Genomic DNA, 23,361 nt, shown 5'->3' with positions numbered 1-23,361 from the left:
TGGATCCCTTAAAAAGTGCTCCTAGTCCACGGTTGCCTTTTAATTGTCTGATGACTCTATTGCTTTTTCAGATATTGGATTTGCCATTCATTACCTGTATATCCTCTTTACATTTAGCTAAGCGTGCACCCACACCGGAGGCGGGCGCCTAGGGTCATCGGACCCTAGGTTCGCCACTCATGAAGCAGTGGGGCATGACAGACCAGTCCAACGAGGAGGAAAAGAAAAAGACAGAGAGTAGCCTATGTGGACAATCACCAACAAAATTTATTTAAAGCACTCGGCAGTCAAGTCATCTTGTTGGCTCGTATATTGCCAAGTCATCTAAAAAGATACCATACAGGACAAGTTCCTCAACTGGCAGTTACCTCTTAACATGAGTCCCATGTTCAATCTTCCCATCTACCCCTGTCGTTATCCTCTTGCAATCGTCGCCGCCCCCTACACCAAGACACACGGACTTGCTCAAACCAGGCTGCCGCTGACACACGCGTTTGTGCCGCTCTGAGCCGCCACCTCTGGCTATTCTGAAGATCCTAGTTCTTCTAGGCGAACTATTTGTGGATTGGCATGTTTGAGTTCTTCATTGATGTGATGAAGTGACGCTTTTGCCTCTTATATATTCTTTGCTTGAGTGTTTTTATTCTTGTTCTTGTTCTTGCCTTGGCTGCTTCTAGTTCTTTCTTTTTGATACTGAGTTGTTCCTCGAGTTCACATAGCCTTTCTTCTTGGTTGCTTTGGTTTCGTGTTGTTGTTTGATCATTCATGTTTTGCTTTTTGTGATCTTGCAGCTTCCCCCTGTCTTGGTTCGTTCTCAATTGCTTTTCCATTGTGGTATCATCTTCGTTTGTGGTGTTTTTTGCGCCATCTTCATTGCTTGGTTGATTTGTTTTCTTGGATGGCCACGACATCGTGGGCGTGGTGGTATATTGCTCACATAAACGGTGAGGGCCAGATGTTGGGGTGTAAACGCTCTATTATAAATGGAATGAGAGAGAGTAGATATTTTTGGTCTAATAAAATCCACGGCAAAGCTTTTGCCGTTCTTTCGAAAAAGAGAGAGAGAGTAGATATGGCAACATGAATCGGGTCCTCCTTCATCCCTTGGTATTGTACAATTTAGGGGGTATTTATAGGGAAAAGAATCTTTTTTATAGCACAATATGGTTCCCCCAGGTACCCATTCATTTGACACTACTACAACTAGAAATACACAACACTCCATTCACGGACAATTTAGTCATTTACATAACAAGCCTATCCCTTCTTGTCACAAGTTGTTCGTCATGTAAGTGCAAATTCCTAGTAGTGACTTGTTCAGACCTTCACCATCCTCTATCTTCATTTGTGTATACCTTCGTGCCACTTGCCTTCATTGTGCTTCACAAAGCCCTTCTCGTTATTTGAGATTTGTTCATCGGTTCCCGCAAACCCTCACTCCGTTTGGTGAGGACTTCCTTAGGCCAGTCTCAGTGGGGTTTCATCAGAGTTTCATGGGCATTAAATAGGCTGATGTGGCACTGTATTGATGAAGAGAGAGATAAGAGTTTCATGGGAGTAGAGAGAGTTTCATGGGGATGAAACTCTTCTGTACTATTTTCAAAATATGGATGCATTGGTAACAGTGCCATGAAATCCCCACTGAGACTGGCCTTAGTGTACTTCGTCCTTCCGGTGATGTCTTCATTTGGGTTCGAGTCATTGCACAGAACCTTGGGATTCCTTTTCTTCAATATAGACAACCTTCGTCGATTGGCTCCTTACGAAGCTTTGACCCGAAGGTTCATTTCCTGTGAAATCTGTTAGTTCAACGAAGGTGGTTTCCACGTGTCATTTGGGACTGCGTTCACTAAGGTTGAGCCCCTAACATTAATCTCTATTTCAATGCTTGGAATATTCCTGTACTCATATGTAATTTGGTTCATTCAATTTAATGTAGGGGGATCTCCCCGAATTGTTCGCAAAAAAAAAAAAAAACCAGTAAAACTGGGTGGTTTTTTTAGTAATAGGTAGGTAAACCTGATCTTTACTATGGTCATATCAAAATGTCACATATTTTCATGTTAATTTCTATTTATCTAAACTATCAAGATCTCATAATTTTGGCCATATATAGAATGGCCTATATCTTGGTAAGTGGCGAAGCTACAAGTGAATTGATCCTGGTGCATGTTTAATATAAGTAGAATGCATAAAAATGTACTTAGGCACAATCGCAGAAAAAAAATAGAATATATATACACAGTTTTTTGTTAGAATATATGGCGAAAGTGATGCTGTTGCGTGTCAAAAAAATTGAACCGTGGTGCATGCGGATTAGCACCAGGCAACTCGAACATAGTATCACCCTTGAGCGCAGGTACATGGACTATTGGAAAACGACCCACCTTCGGATGACAACCATTTAAGACATGCTATACACGCTAGGTGACCATGGCAAATAGACATGACCACCCATTGGACCACTTAACGAAGACCCTTTGCATGACAAAAAGGGGCCTACATGTTGATAAGAGCAAGTATATAGTATAATAGCAGGTTGTAAGCTGGCTAAATGCTAAGGTGGAGAAGAGAGAGCAGAAGTGGGTTGCAAGCTCACAACTGACTAAGACACAAGAACCAAGAAAATTTGTGAGAGAGATAAGTGGGTCATGTATTAATAGTGATGAGCTAACTACTATATGAGTAGGCTAAGAGAAGGCTATAAAGAAATTTTACAGCCAGCAACTGACTATATTATTAGTAGGGATGAAAACGGATCGGATACGGACGGATATCATCGATATTATATTTGTTTTCATATTTATGTCCGGATTCGGATTCGAATACGGATAGTGTCAACTATGTCAGATAGGATATGATTGGATATCGATATCATAAATATGCAATTTGAGTATTTGGATACGGATACGGTATCGGATGTTGGATATCCGGACTCGGATACGGACAGATCTCAACCCCTCTAAATAAATGGATTCGGTTTCGAATACGGTCGGAAAATATCCATACCGCTTTCATAATCCTTGCTCTGATGTAATGGAATGTTGTTCTTTTGTGAGTATTGCCTTGCGTATAATATATATATAATAATATATTAATAATTGAGTTGTTAAATATTAATACATTATGTTTATCATTTGCACTCCAATTTGGTTACAGACGAAGAGGCTACCGGATATGATCTTACAGCGGGTAACAACATTGAAAAGTTAAAAACACAAAGTCGCGTGAGCCTACTGTTAGTCTGTTACCAACGGCTCCATAGATTATTATTGTGGATTCTAATAGTTGATTTGCTGGATATCTTGAAGATTTGTTTCAGTGCTACCAGACAGTACGTACTACAAGGTACGAGGGAACACAGGAGCAGAGGGATCCACACCACTTTCCCAAAGATTCCTCTTGCTGGATGATGATGATTTATTTGACATTATCATTGCTTGCATATGGGTTAATAGCTAGGGATTTTTTCAGCCCTTGTAGGGAAAAAAGAATCAGGGGTGCTGCGTATATATGTTAAATTTGGCATACTTTAACATAGCTTGTTCGATGCAATGGCTCTTTCTTGCTCTAGCTTTACTAATTAAAAAACGCCTGGAAAAACAGCTTCTGCTGGCTGTTGATAAGAGTGAAACGTCCGTAATGCCTTTTTTCTTTCTCCCCCCCCCCCCTTTTTCTCTCTTTCCTTCTTCTCTCTCCGCCTGATCTCTCTCATGTCATCATCCCCACTGACCACCATACGCCACCTCTTCTCTTCCTTCTTCCTCATTCCTCATCTCCTTCTTCCTCCTCTGGTGCCTCCACCGCGTCAGCCCTCTAGCTCCGGCTCGCTGTGGCGTGTGCCTTTCTCTCCCGGGCCGCCCCCATGCTGTGCCGCCGTCGACCCTCCTAGGCCCGCCCTGCGCCGTCGCTGGATGTCCGCTCCCCGGACCTCCCAAGCTCACGCTGGCCTCGCTCGTCGAGGCAAATTGGACTTTGTCCGCGCACTGAGCCCACGGAATCGACAAGGAACCGTGCGAAGCTAATATTCTGAGCTCCTCTTCTCTCTCCTCGCTTCTCTCAGCGCGAACCAAGGGGTTTCTTTGTCGGAGCATAGCGATGCCAGAGCATTTGGGTGCCGCTCGCACGTACCAAACGCGCCCTTAGTTACACTGGCTCGTGGTGTTTAATAAAATGAAAGAATCGATCATGCTTGTAGGGCATGTTGGTTGTAAGCCTCAGCAGACAACTCCTAGACCCAGAAGAGTGACCTGAAATGGAACGTCTAGGATTTGTGTCTAGATCAGGCAGCTTTGCCTATGTTCAAACCAAACGGCTTGTAGGCTCCAATAGTACCATACCATAGCAACGTGGTGCCGCTATACTAGCGGAACCAGGGGCCCAGCAGGGGCTATGCCCCCCCCCCCCCACCCACCCCCACCACACACACAGTGAAAAGTGTTTAATAGCATATAAATATTTTAATTATGTAGCACAAAAAAATCATTTCATCTATTTTTTATGATAATACTGTGATTTTCTGCTATGAATACTAAATATATATGTAAAAGTATCGAAAAACTATTGAGACGTACACTTGATACATATATTTGTCACGTCTACGAGGTGTTATCACATTGTCCGCCCCTTCTCCCTAATCAACGCCGCTGCATGGCTGCACGATGGAAATGGACAAGGGGTCGGAGTGGAGCGGAGAAAATATAATGGGAGGACCACGGACAGGCACAATGGGGGAAGAGGAGGATGGGCAAGCGCTAGCTGCCGCGCTGGCGATGCCATGCATGCACGCATGTGTGCAATTGTGGTTGTGCACGGGCGCCTCCGGCCGGTGGTCGCTGCCTCGTCGGCCTGCTTTGTGCCTGCCACTGGCAACAACAGGAGCAGTAGCTGGGGACTGATCTGACGAGCAGAGCAGCAGCAGCACGCGGAGAAGCGAGCCGGCCGGCCTGTGAGGGCGGAGCGGAGCTGCCAAGCCAAGTGGCAAAGCATGCAAGCGAAGTGGACTTGTGGTGTGGGCGTGTGGCCATGATCATGATGGGAGGCCGGGACTGGAAGTGGGAGCAACAGCAGCAGCCATGGAGTCCAGTCCAGTCCAGTCCAGTCCACTCTGTTCCTGCATATGATGGTCTCTGACTGCGTGCCTTTTCTTTGGGCTTTGGCCACCCATGGACTCCAAAAAAAGAGAGCAAAAAAGCCAGGTAGCCGAGATACGACTTCTACACTAGCAGTAGACGATGAAGATCTTGTACCTTGGAATTCGCGAAAGCCACGCACCGTCTGCATCGATCAAAGCTGCCGCATCCCTACATTCCATGCCTTGCAGCTGCACTGCACTGCATGCAGGCAGAAGAGTACAATTACATACGTGCTTTCTTTTTTTTCAACGCAAGCGATCGACTTTTTTCATCAGTCTCAAAGCATGCGCAACAAGATCACTTTATTTTATGTAGCAGGAAGGAGTACGATCAAGTAGTACTCAGTGTTTGTTAATCCACCTTGCTTAGTAATTATTAACACACATCACCGATCGGTGTAGTAGTAGGTTAGAGCTCTGAAAAGTATTGGCAAGGACATGGGCAATTGGGCATGGGCAGGCAGCTGGTAAACAAATGCCTGCACCGCAGTGACAGTTGGGGAGAACGTGCAGCTATAGCACTTTGCTTACAGGCTTCTCTTTCCATTTGAGAGAGAGAGAGAGGGAGAGAGGGAGACGGCTCATTAGTCATTAGGCCACGCACGTATGCATCGCACCTTGCTGCTAATGAATGACGACGTATCTTTCTAAATTCCTAGTATTCCTTCCGTCCTAGAAAAAAATACAATTTTAACGTAGTGTCATGTTTTAATATCTTAAATTTGACCAACTAAAAATAAGAAATATCAATATTTATGATATCAAATAAATACTATTAGATTAATTAGGAAATGTATTTTTATAATAATTGATTTGAAATCATAAATGTGAATATCATTTGTTAAAAACTTAATTAAACATGAACCACTTTAACCGACACTAGTTGCATTTTCTTAACGAAGTGCTAATAGTTTCTTGCATTGTGAGTGTCCTGAACGATACTAGTATCTAGGAGTACATGCAAAGCGCTTGTACGTGTGTGCATGCACATGGTTATTAGTTTTAAGACACCTCGCGATATGTTAGATTAATAGTATAAGCAGGCTGATGATATCATTGTTAACTTAACTACCACTAGTTGTTCGGTAGTTGATGCCAAAACTGACTGACTGGAGACTTTAATTTAACTAGTGGCCATGCATGGACGACACGTGCGTGTCTCTATGAAAAGACATATTTATCTCTATGAAAAGGCATATTCGTATCTAAACTTGTGATGAAAATTACTCCTATGACACCAAGGACCAAGCATTACATGTGTGGAACACACATATTTGTGGTTATGATAATCAATAATATATTACATTATTGTATATTATTACAAGCAATATATATTAGCTTGACAAATATAGTACCAGAAAAAAAGCAATAATACTTATTTTATTTGCTAGCGTAACAATACTTGCCAATTAATTTCAAAGATCCTAAATAAAAATTCATTATTCTCCTCATAGTAACCACGCTCTCACCTCGAATCTCCCAGGACTAAAGTGTCTCCTTTGTATAACCCGTATAAAAAACATAATGGGCAAAACATCACAAGTGCCTCCAAGATTGCTTATTCCTGAAGGTTTTGCATTAAACAAACCAGTCATTGTTAATTTCAAAGATCCTAAATAAAAATGCCTTATTCTCTTCATAGTATCCATATATTGCTCTCCCCTGGAATCTCCCAAGACTTATACATAATTCCATCACAAGTGCCTCCATTGTACGACCCATATAAAAAACATCACAAGTGCCTCTATTGTACGACCGATATAAAAAACATCATGAGCAAAAACATCACAAGTTCCTCCGTCAAGATTGCTTATTCCTGATGTTTATGCATTATGATTGTAGTCCAGGTAAACAAAACAATCATTTGTTCAGGTATTCGTATTGGTCCGTGAGGCCTTGGAGCTGAAACATGTACACAAGAGAAAAACTTTATCAGAAGCTTAAATGACATGAAAAAAGTTACATTTTCTTGTATGAAGCCAGTATGTAAAATGACTAACTGAATATGCAAAAATGATGGTTAGCATAACCATGATATGCGTGGTTCTGACTTATATCCAATTAGTTTTTATTCCGATAAAACCAATAGATGGTTCTCAATTTTCTCTTTAAGCATGAGAGGCCTGATGAAAATTATACTTACTTGTATGTAATAATGCCACAATCTGTGAACCCAACTAACCATACAAAATCAAAATAAGCAATACAAGGTAATATATTATTGTAACTTCAGACCTGACTAATTGAATATGCAAAAATGATGGTTAGCCTAACCATGCTATGTGGATCCTGATATCCAGTTAGTTTTTATTCTGATAACACCAATAGACGGTTCTCAATTTTCTCCGTAGGCATGAGAGGTCTAATGAAAATTATACTTACTTGTATGTAATAATGCCACAAATTGTGAACCCAACTAACCATACAAAATCAAAATAAGCAATACAAGGTAATATTATTATAACTTCAGACCTGCATGAGAAGTTTATGCAGAGGCAATAATTCTGGAAACCATTTTATAATAATATCAACCTTTTGAGTTTCCTTGCTCGTAGAAACACCTAAAAAGAGGTACCGCCTCTTCAGCCATGATACATTTGGAACCTCCTGATTTAGTGGCTTAGCTCCAAACAAACAAACAAGGTAATGTCCAAAGGTACAATTTGTTAGTGCCTACAACTATGTATGGCAAGATGAAAACATAAAGATGAAGCAGGAATAACTTTTCAAAAAATCATGACAATGCATGCAACATATTTTAGCGCCAGCACGAATAAGCAATCGTTTTGAGAAGATGTTGCTTGTTGCCTTTAGCTTACCCTGATAAATCTGACAAAAAAGTAGCACCCTTCTGTAATTACAAGATAAATCAGCCAAAGGTAAAATCGTAAGCGCTTAGCACCCTTGTGCAATGACATGATAAATCAGCCGAAGGTAAAATCACACATGCTCTGCAAAAGTGAGCAGGATTGGTAGCCCTACCTGCTCAAGTGGTAGCTCCTCAACAGAGAAAAGCTTTCTTTTGTTCTGCCCATCAAAATCAAACTGCTGCTTTCCCTATCCAGTCGATGGACCTGAGCTCATAAGCCACAGGGAAAAGAGATCTCCAGAGCTCCTAAGATTATACACAGTGACCAAAAGTCAAACAGAAGAAGCAACTCGTGAGCTCACCAATTTTGGAACCTATTCATTTCCATATGACAATGCTGTCTGCAAGCACATCCATGCTGTTATGTACCCGCAAATGTCCTTTCTTGGGAACTTTGGGTGGCTTGTTAAGCGCCAATATAGCAGAGTCCTGTGATTGAAAAGCTTTAGACGTTGTTTGCATTTCTGATTTTATAGGAAAATTTTAAAAGTTAAGGTTGTCATTCCAAAGAGGAGTGTACCACAATTAAACTGACAATGCATTTGACTTAAGGCTTCATATTTTCGACAGAATATTGAGCAAAATGCAACAATGCACACGAAGGACAGTTTGATAGTAGGAGGTAAAAAGTATATGACTTTTGCAGTTGAGTACAACTTCTATCAAATACTACTTGTCATGTAAAAGTTATAAAATGCACACCAGTTATAATCCTATAGAATACAATATAGTTATAAAAGTAGAGAGATTTTTAGGTTTCTACTTTTACGCTGAATATAGCTTTTACCAAGATCGTTGATGTAGCATAAAAAAACCAAAATACCACATGGGGGTAATGGCCTACTGATTGGATTGGGCTGGCAATACAATACATGGAATCTGATTGCAGTTTATCCAAACCAAACAACATGTAACCTCTAACGACGAATAGTTAACATATATTACTAACAGTCGAACCAAATTATACGATGCCTAAAAATAAATAAATGGTAGACACACAGACTTACCCCCAAACTGTGGATCTTGCTTTATCAACCACTTTGGCTCAGTTTCTCTGCAATACATGAGTCCTTTATTCCTGCAAGGACACAAAGTGGTCCTCAATTTTGCACAGCAGCGCAGGAAGGAAAGAGAAGGGGTGGGCATACCTGCTGTGGTGGGTTCAGCGCCGCCCCCATCCGCGTGGACGCGCAGCAGAGCGCCGCCGCTGTGCAGATCCGTCGCGCCCTCGACCACGCGGATGAGCAGCAGAGTGCCGCTGCCGCCGACCTCATGCCCTCGGCCACATGGAGGTCGGGGTCGAAGCCGGACTCGATTGCAAGGTCGAGCAGGCAGCGTTGATCCCTCTCCCGCGCACGGCGCACCTCCATGTGTGCTGGTCCATCTCGGCGGCGCGAAACATGCATGGGTGATCTTCACTAAATTGCCCCTGGCCCCAGGACCCAGCCCCCAGGGGCAGGCCGCAGCCGCCCACCGGTGGTAGGAAGTTTTTCTGGTGGCAGTACCATATTAGGTGTTATCTCCTGGTTATTTTTTTAGGTGCATGCAAGTTAAAAAAAGAGAGAAAAAGTTGCATGCACGCTCGATCAGTCGATCGGTTGCAGGACAAAATTAAAGCTGGCCTGCTCTTCTGTTCTCTTCATCAACTTGATCAGTCCTGATATGTGTGTTCTGACACATATCAGCACGCACATGCAAGGATCGATGATGGAGACTTGGAGATGGAGACTTGGATTGAAGTGGAGCGACTCATTAATTTACCCAATTAATATAATCACTGCTAGTGTAGGAGTACATACATACATCAGTTAAAATGGCACCCGTACGTATCCATCTCCAGCATAAGCCATGTTATTAGGACCGGACCGGACCGGCGGTCGGACCGGTAAAAGACCGAACCAGAGCCTATACCGGTCCGGTTCACTTCACAGACCGTCTGTGCAATCGAACCGCTATAAACCGGTTGAACCGGCCAGTTTTTTGTCGAACCGCTGAACCGGGCGGTTCCTAGCGAACCGGTGGGTTTTGATTTTTTTTTCCAAAAATACCCCTCTGTGCACTGAGTGCAGCCTTATCTACTTAGGGGCATTGATGTAAATTGGTGAAAATGGGTCCTTAGGGTTGTTTGCCGGCTGTGGGAAGGAAAAAATCACGTTATCCTTTTCGCGTCGCTGCTTGCGTTCTGGGTGGTGGTACTGCTTGCGTGCGTTCTGGGCGGCGGCGGCGGCTCTGCTGATCTGCTCCTGCAGTCCTGCCTCCTAGGAGCGGCGCGCGCGCAGGCAGTCATCTGGGGCGGCGGATTCAGCGAGCCGCGGCCGAGGCGAGCAGCGCGCAGCGGCACAGGGAGCGGCCTTGGCGGGCGGATCCTGCAGCGACGGGGCAGCTGTGCCCCGCCCGCGCCGTCGTCGCAGCCGTCGAGGAGACGAGCTTGGCCCCCGCCGTCATCGCAGCACCCGTGCCTGCCGTCGTCAGCGCTCACCCCCATCTCCGCCGTCGTCAAACTGAGGTCCAGCTCTTCTCTGTATCTATATCTCTGTAGTCTGTATGCTGAGGCATTCACCAAAATATATACGGCATGCTGTTGCTTGAGCTAGCTGCAACTTTCATCTTTCATTGTGGATTTTAGCTGGGTTTTTGAATTGTGATATGTCATAACCAAGTTAGATGTATGTGGCTTGTATTTTTGGAGTACAACATTCTTGTTATTACTGTATTGTAAGACTCCGTGCTCGTGGAGCGGAGAGGCTGGCTGCGGCCGGAGCGAATGAGCTCTCGGTGGAGTGCGGACAATGTCGTGTGTCATGTTAGTAGAGGAGTTTGGGTTTCATGTAAATTCAGTTTTTGGACTGGGCCTGGAGCCTGAGTGAATGGGCCCCAATTGAGTTGTGCAATTAAATTTGTGTTGTTTATCGTCTGTCAATTATATATATATATATATATATATATATATATATATACCGGTTCAAAGTTTTTGTGGCCGGTTCAATTCGTCCGGTTCAAAATAATTGAACCGGCGGTTCAACCAGTTCTAAACGGTTCGACCAGTGAATCGATGGCCTCGTCGGTTCGATCTCCGGTCCGGTCCTAATAACTTAGAGCATAAGGTCAGAGTATCAAGTATGTATCAGCAGTAGCAGCAAAAACTGCAGCAGACACATACGTACATACTACGAATAATATCAATCCATCACGAAAAATCATCTCTCCCCCTCTTCTACACTTTCCAGCGGTACCATTGTTAACAAAGCTTGTAGCTTCTTCGTTCTACCCTGGAGTATTAGTGTGCTATGCTCATAAAGCCATACAGCACAACCACAAGTTTTTTTTACTACTACCATACAGCAGCTGCAGCCCCTTGCCATGCAACATGCATGCATGCATGCCGTGGCGGATGTATTATTAGTGGCTGCAGCCCCACCCACGCAAAAACAGAGTGATAATAGCTAAACTTTCACCATATTCACACCCTCAAAATAAAAGTCTAGGCACTCACAAGGCAAGCACACCTCCCTTGAATTTTCTCTAGCTCTGCCACTGCATGCATGCATGGAGTCAGATGAAGAACAACGGCCAGAGACCAGGAGGCAAGTGTCCAAATCAGAAATCAATGCAAAGCGAAACAACGTTGGCAAGACAAGCAAATCGATCAATCCACGGAGGATACTGTAGAAGTTGCTCCCAAGGGCGTGTTTGGAGACGTGGCCCAGCGGCCCGGCTGCGCCCGTGGGCTGCAACTCCCGTGTTTGGGGCCGCTGGGCCGCTCCTAAGCCAGGGCGCGCAGATGCAAAAGGGACGGCTCCGCCTGGCTGTGGGGAAACGAAGCTAGGGTTCGTTTTCTGGGAGCTTGGCTCCGAGCGGCGCGTGGCGGGCGATTTGGCGCGGCAGCGGGTGGCTCTGGCGGGCTCGAGCGGGAAGGGGAAAACCTCCGCGCGCCCTCCCCACCGGCGAAATCTGCCGCCTTTATAAGCGGTCGTTGTCCTCCGTTGCGTCTCCTTCCTTCGTCTCCCTCCCTCCACCCACGTGAGAGACCGACGGCGTTGGAGAGCTGGTGTCCATCGTGGCGGCTTCTTTCCTCGGCGGACTTCCTCTCTGTTCCCCTGCCTTAGATCTGCTTCGACGCAGCGCCGCTCCGTCGACCGCGGGTACTCCGTGGAGGCAGCCATCTTCTTCCATCTTCTTCCATTGCTGCAGTGGTGCGGTTGGTTTTCCCCGGCCGGATCTGTTTCCCCTCCGTCCAGATCTACTTCTTCTTACTCGTCGGTACTTCTTCTTCTCCCAGCTGCGTCGCTGCTTTGCTCCGACGGCCACCCCGAGGTGAAATCAACCCCCAATCCCCGCTCCCTCTTGATGGTGATGATGCTAGGGTTTGTTATCCTAGTTGCAGTTCACTGTTCGTTCGTGTGTTCTTAGTACAAGCTGTTGTTTCATGATAGATTAGGGTTTCATTTGTTATTGATTTGATGTTGGTAGTTACAGTAGCTTGTTCTGTCTTATTATGCCCTATCTGTTTACTCTACATTTTGCACCAAATGCGTTTCATGGTTGTGATGGTTGCCTGTATTTTTTCTTGCGGTCGATGATGTTGTCCTAGGCACTTGGGAGGCATGTTTTTACATGCAGCCGTGCTAAATCTGCTTCTTTAATCATTGTACATTCATGTTGAAGCCAGGTAGGGTATGATGATCTGAGTTCCTGTTTCATTGTTATATGCATGTAGATGGATCCCTCTGATAGCCGTGAGATGATGTGTAAACAAGCAGCAGCCATGGTTTCCTTTGTCACCACTAGGCTTAAAAAGGAAAAAGCCTGAACCTAAAACTGAACCTAACCCTTTACTGTATGCACTTAGAAATGAAGCTGAGCAACATAGGCAACAGACCCTAAATGCTATCTATAACTCCACTGATGGAGAGTGCCTTTCCATGCTTAGGATGACTAGAGCTCCCTTTTTTGCTTTATGCAATCTTTTTAGAGAGAGGAGCCTTGTATGTGAAAGGCAAGGATGCACAATAGAGGAGCAGGTTGCAATGTTTCTTCATGTTGTTGGCCACAACCAAAGGTTTAGAGTTGTCCACCAGTCATTTAGGAGGTCCATAGAGACAGTCCACATGCACTTCCATCGGGTCTTGTATGCTGTTGGTGAACTTAGGAATGAAATGATCAAGCCTCCTAGCACTGCCATTCACCCAAAGGTACTTGGAAGCCATAGATGGAATCCATATTTCAAGGTAATTGTAAAGCACAAGTTTCCTGCATTTGGTAGATGTACATATTCACATGTACTGCCATCTCACTTGCATGGTTTTTAGAAATGCATTGGTGCCATTGATGGCACACATGTGTTGGCAAGGGTGCCTAGACACATGCAAGCTGCTTTCAGGGGTAGGAAACACAACCCCACACAGAATGTCATGGCTGATGTAGACTTTGACCTAAAGTTCACTTATGTCCCTGCTGGATGGGAGGGCTCTGCCCATGATGCACTTATCCTAGCTGATGCCATTGAGAGGGATGATGGGTTCACTGTCCCACCAGGTAACTGCACTACCTAGTCACTGCACTTATGTCCTTACCATTGGCACACAAACTCACAGTAGATGTCCAATTGTAGGTAAATTCTACCTGGTAGATGCTAGGTATGCATGCCGCAGTGGCTTTCTACCCCCTTACAGGGGTGTCAGGTACCACTTGATTGAGTATGGGAACAGAAACCACCCAACCAATGCAAATGAGCTTTTCAACCTAAGGCACTCATCCCTAAGGGTCACTGTGGAGAGGACTTTTGGTGCTTTGACGAACAGGTTTCATATCCTAGACAACAAGCCCTTCCACCCATACAAGACATAGGTCAAGCTGGTATTGTGCTGTTGTATTCTGCACAATTGGATCCTAGGTTTTGGGATTGATCAAGTTGTGCCAGCTGAGGAGGGTTTCACTGGCACCCAACCTAACCCACTTGACACTCTACCTTTTAGTGAAAGCCAGTCTCAAGAGACCAATGCCATGGCTCTTAGGAGGGATGCCATCTGCAATGCTACGTGGGAAGGTAGGGGTACCTCTAGTATCTAATCATGCATTAACTATGTTCTTGAATTCAGTTATATTACCCTGCTATGGAACTCATGCTTGTGTAATGGTTGTGTAATAACTTGTGGGACATGGCTGAAACTAAGATTAATTTGTCTTCATTGTTTCAATGTTGCCTCAATGTTCATGCTATGCTCAATTGTGTCTCTTATCTGCTCAATTATGTCACTGTTACCTAGTCTTTGGCCATGAAACTCAGCCATACAGTGGTAGCAGCATAGATGAATTATGATGCTGCTGTTCTATGGCTGTGTCCCATGGCAAGAGCTTTTGTATATTTGTGACCATGATATACATGCTTGTTTGTTGTTACTCTTGCTGATGTTACTGTACTACTCTTTACTTGGGCAACTTTCGACAGAATATCGTCGGCAGTCCACCGAGGGGTATCCCGCGATGGTAGATTTGTCGGTGGGGGTGCACGTAATCAGGAACCGAATGGTGACACAAGGCGTAGAGATAGCGATTTAGACTGGCTCGGGCCATCTGATCGACGTAATACCCTATGTCCTGTGTCTTTGGTGTATTGTATTGAATACATCATGTCTAGTAGAGGACCCCTGCCTCTCCTTATATACTCTGGAGGGGTAGGGTTACAAGTAAAGTATCCTATTTGGTACTATACAATGTCTTGCGGTGCACGCCGAGCAGCGCCGTGCACGCCTTGATCTTGTGGGCTGGGCCACCTCCGATGGTACGGCCCATGTCTTGGGGGCCATACCCCCACAGCTAGTCCTCGAGCCTGATAGTAGGTGACGTAGTCACGTGGTGCTAGGGTCATAAAGTAGAAAATCAGCCGAGCAGGCAGCCAGTCCCCGAGCCTGACAGTAGGTGACGTAGTCACGTGGTGCCAGGGTCATAAAGTAGAAAACCAGCCGAGCAGATAGCCAGTCCCTGGGCGTAGCCTCGAGATGAGAACAAGCACATTCACCGCAAGGTGAAGTGTGCCCACATAGTCCCCAAGCCTGCTGGAAGATGAAGAATAAATCTTGTAGCAGGGTCAAAGAAAAAGAAGTCTGAAAGCTTGCCGATGTCGTCTGACATGCGCGTATCAAGACCCCCGACGCGCTGCCCAAGATCAGCACCCTGATCTGAATAGCATGGAGCAGCTTGATAGCACACCGATGAGATGTAGCAAGATCCGAGTAGCAAGGAACTCCCCAGCGTAGCTGGCGACGCCCGAGCACTGAGGAGCGAGGAGTCCGCGGCGTCGCTGGTGATAACCGAGCACCGAAGAGCGAGGAGTCCTCGGTGTCATGGGCGATGATTGAGCACTGAGGAGCGAGGAGTCCCCGGCGTAGGCGGTGGTGTCCGAGCACCGAGGAACAAGGAGTCCCCGGCGTAGGCGGCGATGTCCGAACATCGAGGAGCGAGGAGTCCCCGGTGTCGCTGGCGATGACCGAGCACCGAGGAACGAGGAGTCCCCAGCGTCACTGGCGACGATCGAGCACCGAGGAGCGAGGAGTCCCTGGCGTAGGCGGCGATGTCCGAGCACCAAGGAGCGAGGAGTCCTCGGCGTCGCTGGCGATGACCGAGCACCGAGGAGCAAGGAGTCCCCGGCGTAGGCGGCGATGTTCGAGCACCGAGGAGCGAGGAGTCCCCGACATCGCTGGCGATGACCGAGCACCAAGGAGTGAGGAGTCCCCGGCGTCGCTGGCGATGACCGAGCATCGAGGAGCGAGGAGTCCCCAGCATCGCTGGCAATGATCGAGCACCGAGGAGCGAGGAGTCCCCGACGTCGCTGGCGATGACCGAGCACCGAGGAGCGAGGAGTCCCCAGCGTAGGCGGCGATGTCCGAGCACCGAGGAGCAAGGAGTCCCCGGCATCGCTGGCGATGATAGAGCACCGAGGAGTGAAGAGTCCCCAGCATCGCTGGCGATGACCGAGCACCGAGGAGTCCCCGGCATAGGCGGTGATGTCCGAGCACCGAGGAGCGAGGAGTCCCCGGTGTCGCTGGCGATGACCGAGCACCAAGGAGCGAGGAGTTCCCGACATCGCTGGCGATGACCGAGCACCGAGGAACGAGGAGTCCCCGGTGTCGCTGGCGATGACCGAGCACCGAGGAGCGAGGAGTCCCTAGCGTAGGCGGCAATGTCCGAGCACTGAGGAGCGAGGAGTCCCCGGTGTCGTCGGTGATGACCGAGCATCGAGGAGCGAGGAGTCCCCGGCGTCGCTGGCGATGACTGCACCGAGGAGCGAGGAGTCCCCGGCGTAGGCGGCGATGTTCGAGCACCGAGGAGCGAGGAGTCCCTGGCGTCGCTGGCGATGACCGAGCACCGAGGAGCGAGGAGTCCCCGGCATCGCTGGCGATGATCGAGCACCGAGGAGCGAGGAGTCCCTGGCGTAGATGGCGATGTCCGAGCACCGAGGAGCGAGGAGTCCCCAGCATCGCTGGCGATGATCGAGCATCGAGGAGCGAGGAGTCCCCGACATCGCTGGCGATGTTGGAGCACCAAGGAATGAGGAGTTCCCGGCGTCGCCGGCGATGATCGAGGAGCGAGGAGTCCCCAGCGTCGCCGACGATGACCGAGCACCGAGGAGTCCCCAACGTAGGCGGCGATGTCCGAGCACCGAGGAGTCCTCGGCGAAGTTGGTGAGGTTCGAGCACCGACATAGCTGACGACGTCCGTGCAGTGAAGTGTGCCCACTTAGTCCTCGAGCATGAAGTATCCGTGCGCCGAGGAGTAACCGGCGTAGTTGGCGATGAAGCATGAGCGATGAACTGTCTGGTCAACTGGTCGGCGGCGAAGTGAGCATTGAGTAGAAGCGACCGGCGAATAGTCCGATCAACTGGTCGGCGACGGAGTCCATGAACCAAGTGGTCCGACCAGTTGATCGGTGGAGAAGTCCGAGCACCAGGTGATCTGATCACCTGGACGACGATCCTACAATACAAACATGTAGAACGAGTAGTACATGATGTAAAAATATATGAACTTCGGAGAAAAATCAGCAATGGTGATGAAACGGCGTATGCAGTTCGGCGATCAGTTGGCGTGAAAATATATTTATGTTTAATATAAACCACCCGAACAGTTAGTGTGTAGCTGAGTCTCCAGCCCTAGCTAGCCCATAGTCCATAACGTCGAGCGTGGAACCTATGCATGTGTAGAAGAAACAGGCGTGACCAAGGAACCAATGTCGACCACCCCATAACACAGAGGGCAGACGCTCGTGCACGTGTAGGGAGGAGCCAAAGACAGGGCCGTCTCTAGAGGCGTCCGAGCATCAACATGACTGTTCAGGGGTTCGGAAAATCGTTTGGAGAGCAAACATGGAGAAAATAGCTCGGAGAAACATTATGGCGATATACGAAGATCAGAGAATATTTAGAAGAATATTAAAGCGTGACTTAGCTTTAGACGGAGCGTCTGGTCGGCGACGTATGGCATTATCTGGTCGGCGTTGACGAAGTTGCTCGACGCTCGAGCTTTCCGAGCTGTCGTCATGGCGGCGGTCGTGGTTGTTGGTGAAGACGACCTCAGAGGTGGTTTCGAGATCGGATCTGCTGTCGCGGGGGCTGGTGTAGCCAACGATGAATCGTCGTCGTGGACCGGCATGGATCTCCATGAGATTGATGACGAGAACGCGCTGTTGATTTGAGGTCCATCTGGCTCGCCATGGATCAAGCGCACACCCCTACCTGGCGCGCCAACTGTTGACAGAATATCGTCGGCAGTCCACCGAGGGGTATCCCGCGATGGTAGATTTGTCGGTGGGGGTGCGCGTAATTAGGAACCAGATGGTGACACAAGGCGTAGAGACAACGATTTAGACATGTTCGGGCCATCTGATCAACGTAATACCCTACGTCCTGTGTCTTTGGTGTATTGTATTGAATACATCATGTCCAGTAGAGGACCCCTGGCTCTCATTATATACTCTGGAGGGGTAGGGTTACAAGTAAAGTATCCTTTTTGGTACTATACAATGTCTTGCGGTGCACGCCGAGCAGCGCCGTGCATGCCTTGATCTTGTGGGCTAGGCCACCTCCGATGGTGCGGCCCATGTCTTGGGGGCCATACCCCCACAACAACCAATATAGGATGGCTTTAGTCCCTGCTGATGTGCTTGGTGTTCAGGGGGCCTTTTGTGGTTGCTGTTGATGTAATGAATGCTTTGGTTAGGGGTGCTGCTGATGGTTCTGCTCCAGCAGGTGCTAGTGCTGGTGCTGCTGTTGCATCTGGTGCTGGTGCTGCTACAGTACCTGGTGATGGTCCTACTATTGCAGATGGTGCAGCTGGTGCTGGGGGTGCTAGGGCCATGAGGTGGAATAACAACACCTCTGGTTTTGTGCTTAGGAGGATGGCTCAGCTTGTTAGTGATGGTAGTAGGCCTGACAAGGTCTTCAAGGACAAAGATGTTAACTATGTGGCCAAAGCACTTAAGGAGTACAGTGGGGAGGCAGTTAGCCCAACTTAGGTGTACAACCACCTGAGGAAATGGAGGCAGAAGTGGGCTAGGATCTCTAAGCTGAAAGACCTTAGTGGTGCATTGTGGGATAGTGGTGTCAATGCTATCATGCTTGAGGGGGAGCACTACCTAGGGCACTGCAAGGTAGATCATGGTTTCCTTTCCTATTTCCAACATGGACCTATAACTTTGTATTAGTTACCTAAAAATGTACCCCCCTACTGTAGGACCATCCTAAGGATGCAGAATTTCTAAACTACCTTATAAGGTTCTACACAGAGATGGAGTCTATCTTTGGCCATGGCATGGCCACTGGTAGGTTTGCACAAGGGTCAGGTGAAGCCCTAGGGGTGAACCAGGCAGATAGTGTTGCTACTAAAGCTGAGGGTGCTCCCTTTCCCCAAGTTCCTACTGCCAAGACCCAAACTGAGGCTGGAGAAGGCAGTAAGGCCACAGAGCTGCTATCCTCAGTTGTTGGTGGAAAGAGGAAGAGAGGCAACTTTACTGAGGATGAGATGCTTATGTTGACAAACATGTCTGATGCTGTCAACAATGTTGCCAATGCTCTTAGGGAGACTGGACCAGCCCATGTTGATGCTGACATGTACCTAGCTGTGATGGAGATGCCTGGCATCACTGAGGAGGCACTGATAGTTGCCTACACCTACCTGCTGGATAATAAGGCCCAAGGCAGGGGCTTTGTTGGCATGAGTGACAGCCACATGGACATTTGGCTTAGGAACTACGTAGCCAAGAACTACTACATCTAGTTCCACTACCTGCTGGGCTACATGGCCAATGAGGGGGTTGACTGTTGAGATGTATAGTTCCTCTACCTCCCTCACCCACTCTCTCCTCTTTTGACTACAGTTGAGCACACTTTCCTATAGGTATTTTGTGCAGCTTACTTAGCTGATTCACTCCTGTCCTTTTGCTTTCTATACTGGGAGGTTGGCTAACTATATGTGCTAGAGGGCACTATGGTAGGCATTTGAGCCCTGAAATGTTGGGCAGAACCTGTTGTTGTATGGTACTATTTGTAGCCTCTGTTGGCTGCTTTATTTGAGACCACTTGATGTTTATTCTCTTAATTATGAACTCTTGGTTTTGTTTCTGTGCTTTGGTGGCAACTGTGGGATATTGAAATGGCCTATGATGCAAACATATACATGAGGTGGCTGCCCTTTTTACTTGGTTCTTGATCTTTTTCATGACTGTCATCAAACCCCACGTGTGCACATCCATTCCCTAGCAACAACACCTTCTATCTTATGCTGATGGCAGTGAATGTATGTGCACACTAGGGTTCCATGGCAGCCATGAGCTTGGATTTGCACTTGTTTGGTTCTTCTAGATTTCCACTTGCTGTTCTACTGGTTTATTATTTGTATGGTAGCCACCAATGATAGAACCAATGAATTAGGCCACCACACTCTAAAGCTGAGGCCAATGTTTTTTTATAATGGCTGTGATGTCATATTTAGTGCTCTGAACCTGATGATGTTGGTCATCATTGAGGGACTTGAGATCAACGATTTGGTTCCTCACAAACCGTAGATCTTCAAGTTCCGCACTCATGGCAAGTATCATTTATTATATTTGACTGAGGCTAAACACTCTTTTCATTTCACAGAAATGGGCAATTACTATGTGGTTTTCCATGAGAAGAATCTTGGGATTTACCTCAATTGGCATGAGTGTAGTAAACAAGTCCTTGAGGTCAGAAACTCTATATACAAGAAGTATAGTATCTATGAGAAGGCTCTTATAGCTTATCAATCAGCATTGAGAGATTTCAATGCACTTGTGGCAGCAGCACCTCCCCTGCCCCCCTGATCTGCCCCAAGATGCTTTTCCAAGGTATTCCACCTGCTGATGGTAAGGCTGGTTATTGGAAGATTGTGTTAATCATCTCACTTGTTCTTTTGCTGTTTGGGATATAGAAGGAGGTGAGCAAGATTGGATAGCACTGCTGCCCCTCTTAAGAGTTGCTATTTGCTCTTTTGTTGAAGCTGGCCCTCTTTTGCTGATGGTATTAGGCCGATGATGACAACCTTGACAAGTTAATTAGCTAGCTCCATGTGTTGTTGTTTTCCCTAGCTAATCCATGACTGAAAACTGTTGATCTCCTTTGCAAACTTTAGTTGGTGGTTCCTGTTCTCTGTTCTTACTGTCGTTTTAGCTTGTAATTACTTGGAGCTAGCAGTGGTTGTATCTGATGTAGTAATGAGGTCTGAGGCTTATTAGTGACACACTTAATTTATCTTAACTGTTGTTATTGCATTGGAACTCAATTACATATTCAAATGAAGCTGTGCAGATTGCTGTTATGTATTTGCATTGTTCTTTCTTGCTTTTGGCCGGGCTGAAACTTTCCCACGCCAAACACAATCTCACTTTGGCAGTTGGTGGCAGTTGGACTTTAGCCGAACTCCCAACTGTAAACTAAACATTATCTCTATTTGGGCATGTTCGCTGTGGTATAGGAAACCAAACAAGAGGGGTTGCTCCCCTTAGGCCGGGCCTTGGCTGGCCTGGGACGGGCCTCAAAGCCAGGCCGACCACATACATGCTACCTAACACGCCCCAAGAGACCAAGCACAAGCAGGCCCAGCACCAGATGTGTGCCCCCCCCTGGGCCCTGGGCTGCTCAATGAGGCAGATCGCATCACAGGTAGCACATCCCTTTCCAAGTTTCCATCGGCGAGCGACAACGTGTAGCATTCCAAGTAGTCAGTCGGGCAGAGCTAGCCCGGCCAGGCCCAGCTGATTGGCAGCAACCTTTTGTCAACAAAACTCAGATACTCACAGATCCATTCCAAGCATATCGTATCATCATATCCCAATCCAACATGGCAACATTGGGTTAGATTCATCCAGCAACCCAGCTCAGGTGTGCCATCAGTCACGGTTGCTATCGCTGGCCTTAATTCAGACAGTCCAGTCCATGCTCATAATTCAATTCGGATGGGAAACAGCTAGCGGCAGCAAATAGTTAATCATGTTGACATTCAGAGTTTCATGTTGTAGCCAACAATTCAGGAAAAATAACATGTGGGTCTCCAATGCAACCCAACTGGATTTCGAGCTTCTGCTCATTTAACCGATCCATATGACTTGATCTGGATTTGAAATATTCTACTGTCAATCTCATGTTCAAGCAATGGTGAGTTTTCGGCATAGTCTGGACCCCAAGATGATATAGAAATACACTCTGACTCTGCCTTGTATGGAAGCAAGCTTCATCTTCAGTTATATCAAGTAGCTGCCTAAGTTTTTGTTCAACATTTTCGAGCATCCTACTTCACAAGATTTGGCTCTCAGTTGTGTTCTCCATCTTCTCCAGCTTCTTTGCAAAACTGAAAAGAGTAACCAGTCATTGCCACCAGAGATATCTTGAGAATAGAACAAAAAGAGGGCATTGCAGTGCATTATTTTATCGAATTAAGTCACAAGCATCATAATTGTGTATGCTCATCCTTTATTGCTTCAATAAAAATGCAGACACAGAACTAAGACAAGAAACAAAGCCATGTTAATGGATTGCTTCAGTTCATGTGTAAATCTTTCCTGTTGCTTTAATTTTGCAACCCAAGGATAATGACCTCTTGCCATAAAAAGTTGACCTTTAAGCCTCTTGACAATGGCGTCCTTGCATTACTTCCCTATGTTCAGTAGCCCAGAGGCGGTAACTTGCATATTCATGTTCACAGGACTTGGCATTCTCCTCATGCACTGTCTCTTGACCATGGTTCTCTTTCACCATGAACAGTCGTATCCTGTCACAAAACCAATTAAGTTTCCAAAGGTATGCCTTGGGCCCTCCATGGGCCGTCCATGTTGGCCCATGGCACAATACCAGCTCGCCACTAGTAGACACTCAAAAAAAAAAAAAACTGACAGTACCTAACACACTTAAATAAAAAGCACCTTTGAAATTTGCTTTTGATTTGATAGCATGATCCTTATTAGACTCCACAGTGTTAGCACCCAGACGTCTGGACGGACGCTCGCGTCCGGACGCCCGCGCCTGCACTCTATCTCCCCCCCCACGCACCTGCATCCCGCTCCCGCCTACGTGGGGCCCACGCCACCCGATTGCACGTGGGGAGTCCCTGCTTGTGCCCCTCCGCTTCTCACGAGCATGCACGCGGCTAGTAGCTGCAGCTTCTTTGTGACTTCGAGCGAGCCACCGGCCTGTCCATCAATTATCACAAAACCACCTTCCTTCCTGTCGGTCTCTCCAACGAGGCTGCCTCTGATCTTTGCTAACACCTTTGGTGCTAGCGTCTCTACTTTCCCCCAAACTTACCTTGGCCTCCCTCTCTCCCCTCATAAACTCTCTGTTGCAGATTGTCTTCCCATTATCTCGTCTTGCGACCGCAACCTTTCTGGCTGGCGAGCTTCTCTTCTCAACAGGGCGGGACGCCTCATTCTTGCGTCTGCTGTCCTTAGTGCCCTTCCCCTCCACTTTATGTCGGCCATTGGGATCCACAAAACCGTCATCAAGGCTATCGACCGACGACGCAGAGCTTTTTTCTGGACCGGTGAGGACTCTTGCCATGGCTCCAAATGCTTAGTCGCCTGGGAACATGTATGTTCCAGCAAACTCTCGGGTGGCTTGGGCCTCAAAGACCTTGAGCTTCAAAATCGCAGTCTCCTTCTTAAATTCGTCAACAAGCTATTTACTGGTGCTGAAGTTCCATGGAGAGATTGGCTTCTTCGTAATGATTCCATCTTCACTGAATCTCCTTCCTCTTCTCCTTCTTATCTTTGGAAAATCATTAATGATGAACTCTCAACCTACCGTTCTATCACCACTGTTGTTGTCGGCAATGGTGCTTCCACTGCCTTTTG

At 47.0% G+C, this 23,361-nt stretch overlaps 1 long non-coding RNA gene and 2 pseudogenes across 3 annotated transcripts; 2 read left to right on the top strand and 1 right to left on the bottom strand.

The window, feature by feature from the left end:
- Positions 1–6,659: 6,659 nt before the first annotated feature.
- Positions 6,660–9,414, bottom strand: LOC136506830 (uncharacterized). Of its 3 annotated transcripts, none has more exons than XR_010771730.1 (5): positions 9,152–9,414; positions 9,011–9,081; positions 8,117–8,432; positions 7,667–7,753; positions 6,660–7,036 (listed from the first exon to the last, which is right to left on the bottom strand). It is a non-coding gene; the product is annotated as an uncharacterized lncRNA (long non-coding RNA). The 3 variants fall into 3 exon arrangements; XR_010771729.1 differs by having other exon boundaries at positions 7,667–8,208; positions 8,306–8,432; XR_010771728.1 differs by having other exon boundaries at positions 7,667–8,432.
- A 3,354-nt stretch (positions 9,415–12,768) lies between these two features.
- On the top strand, positions 12,769–14,072 carry LOC136506827 (protein ALP1-like; annotated as a pseudogene).
- Positions 14,073–18,156: 4,084 nt separating this feature from the next.
- Positions 18,157–19,274, top strand: LOC136506962 (uncharacterized; annotated as a pseudogene).
- The last annotated feature ends 4,087 nt before the right edge of the window (positions 19,275–23,361 follow it).

This window comes from Miscanthus floridulus, chromosome 15, assembly GCF_019320115.1.
Source record: "Miscanthus floridulus cultivar M001 chromosome 15, ASM1932011v1, whole genome shotgun sequence".
Lineage (NCBI taxonomy): Eukaryota > Viridiplantae > Streptophyta > Magnoliopsida > Poales > Poaceae > Miscanthus > Miscanthus floridulus.
The sequence above is the reverse complement of the archived record's forward strand: the minus strand, read 5'-3'. Positions and strand labels throughout refer to the sequence as shown.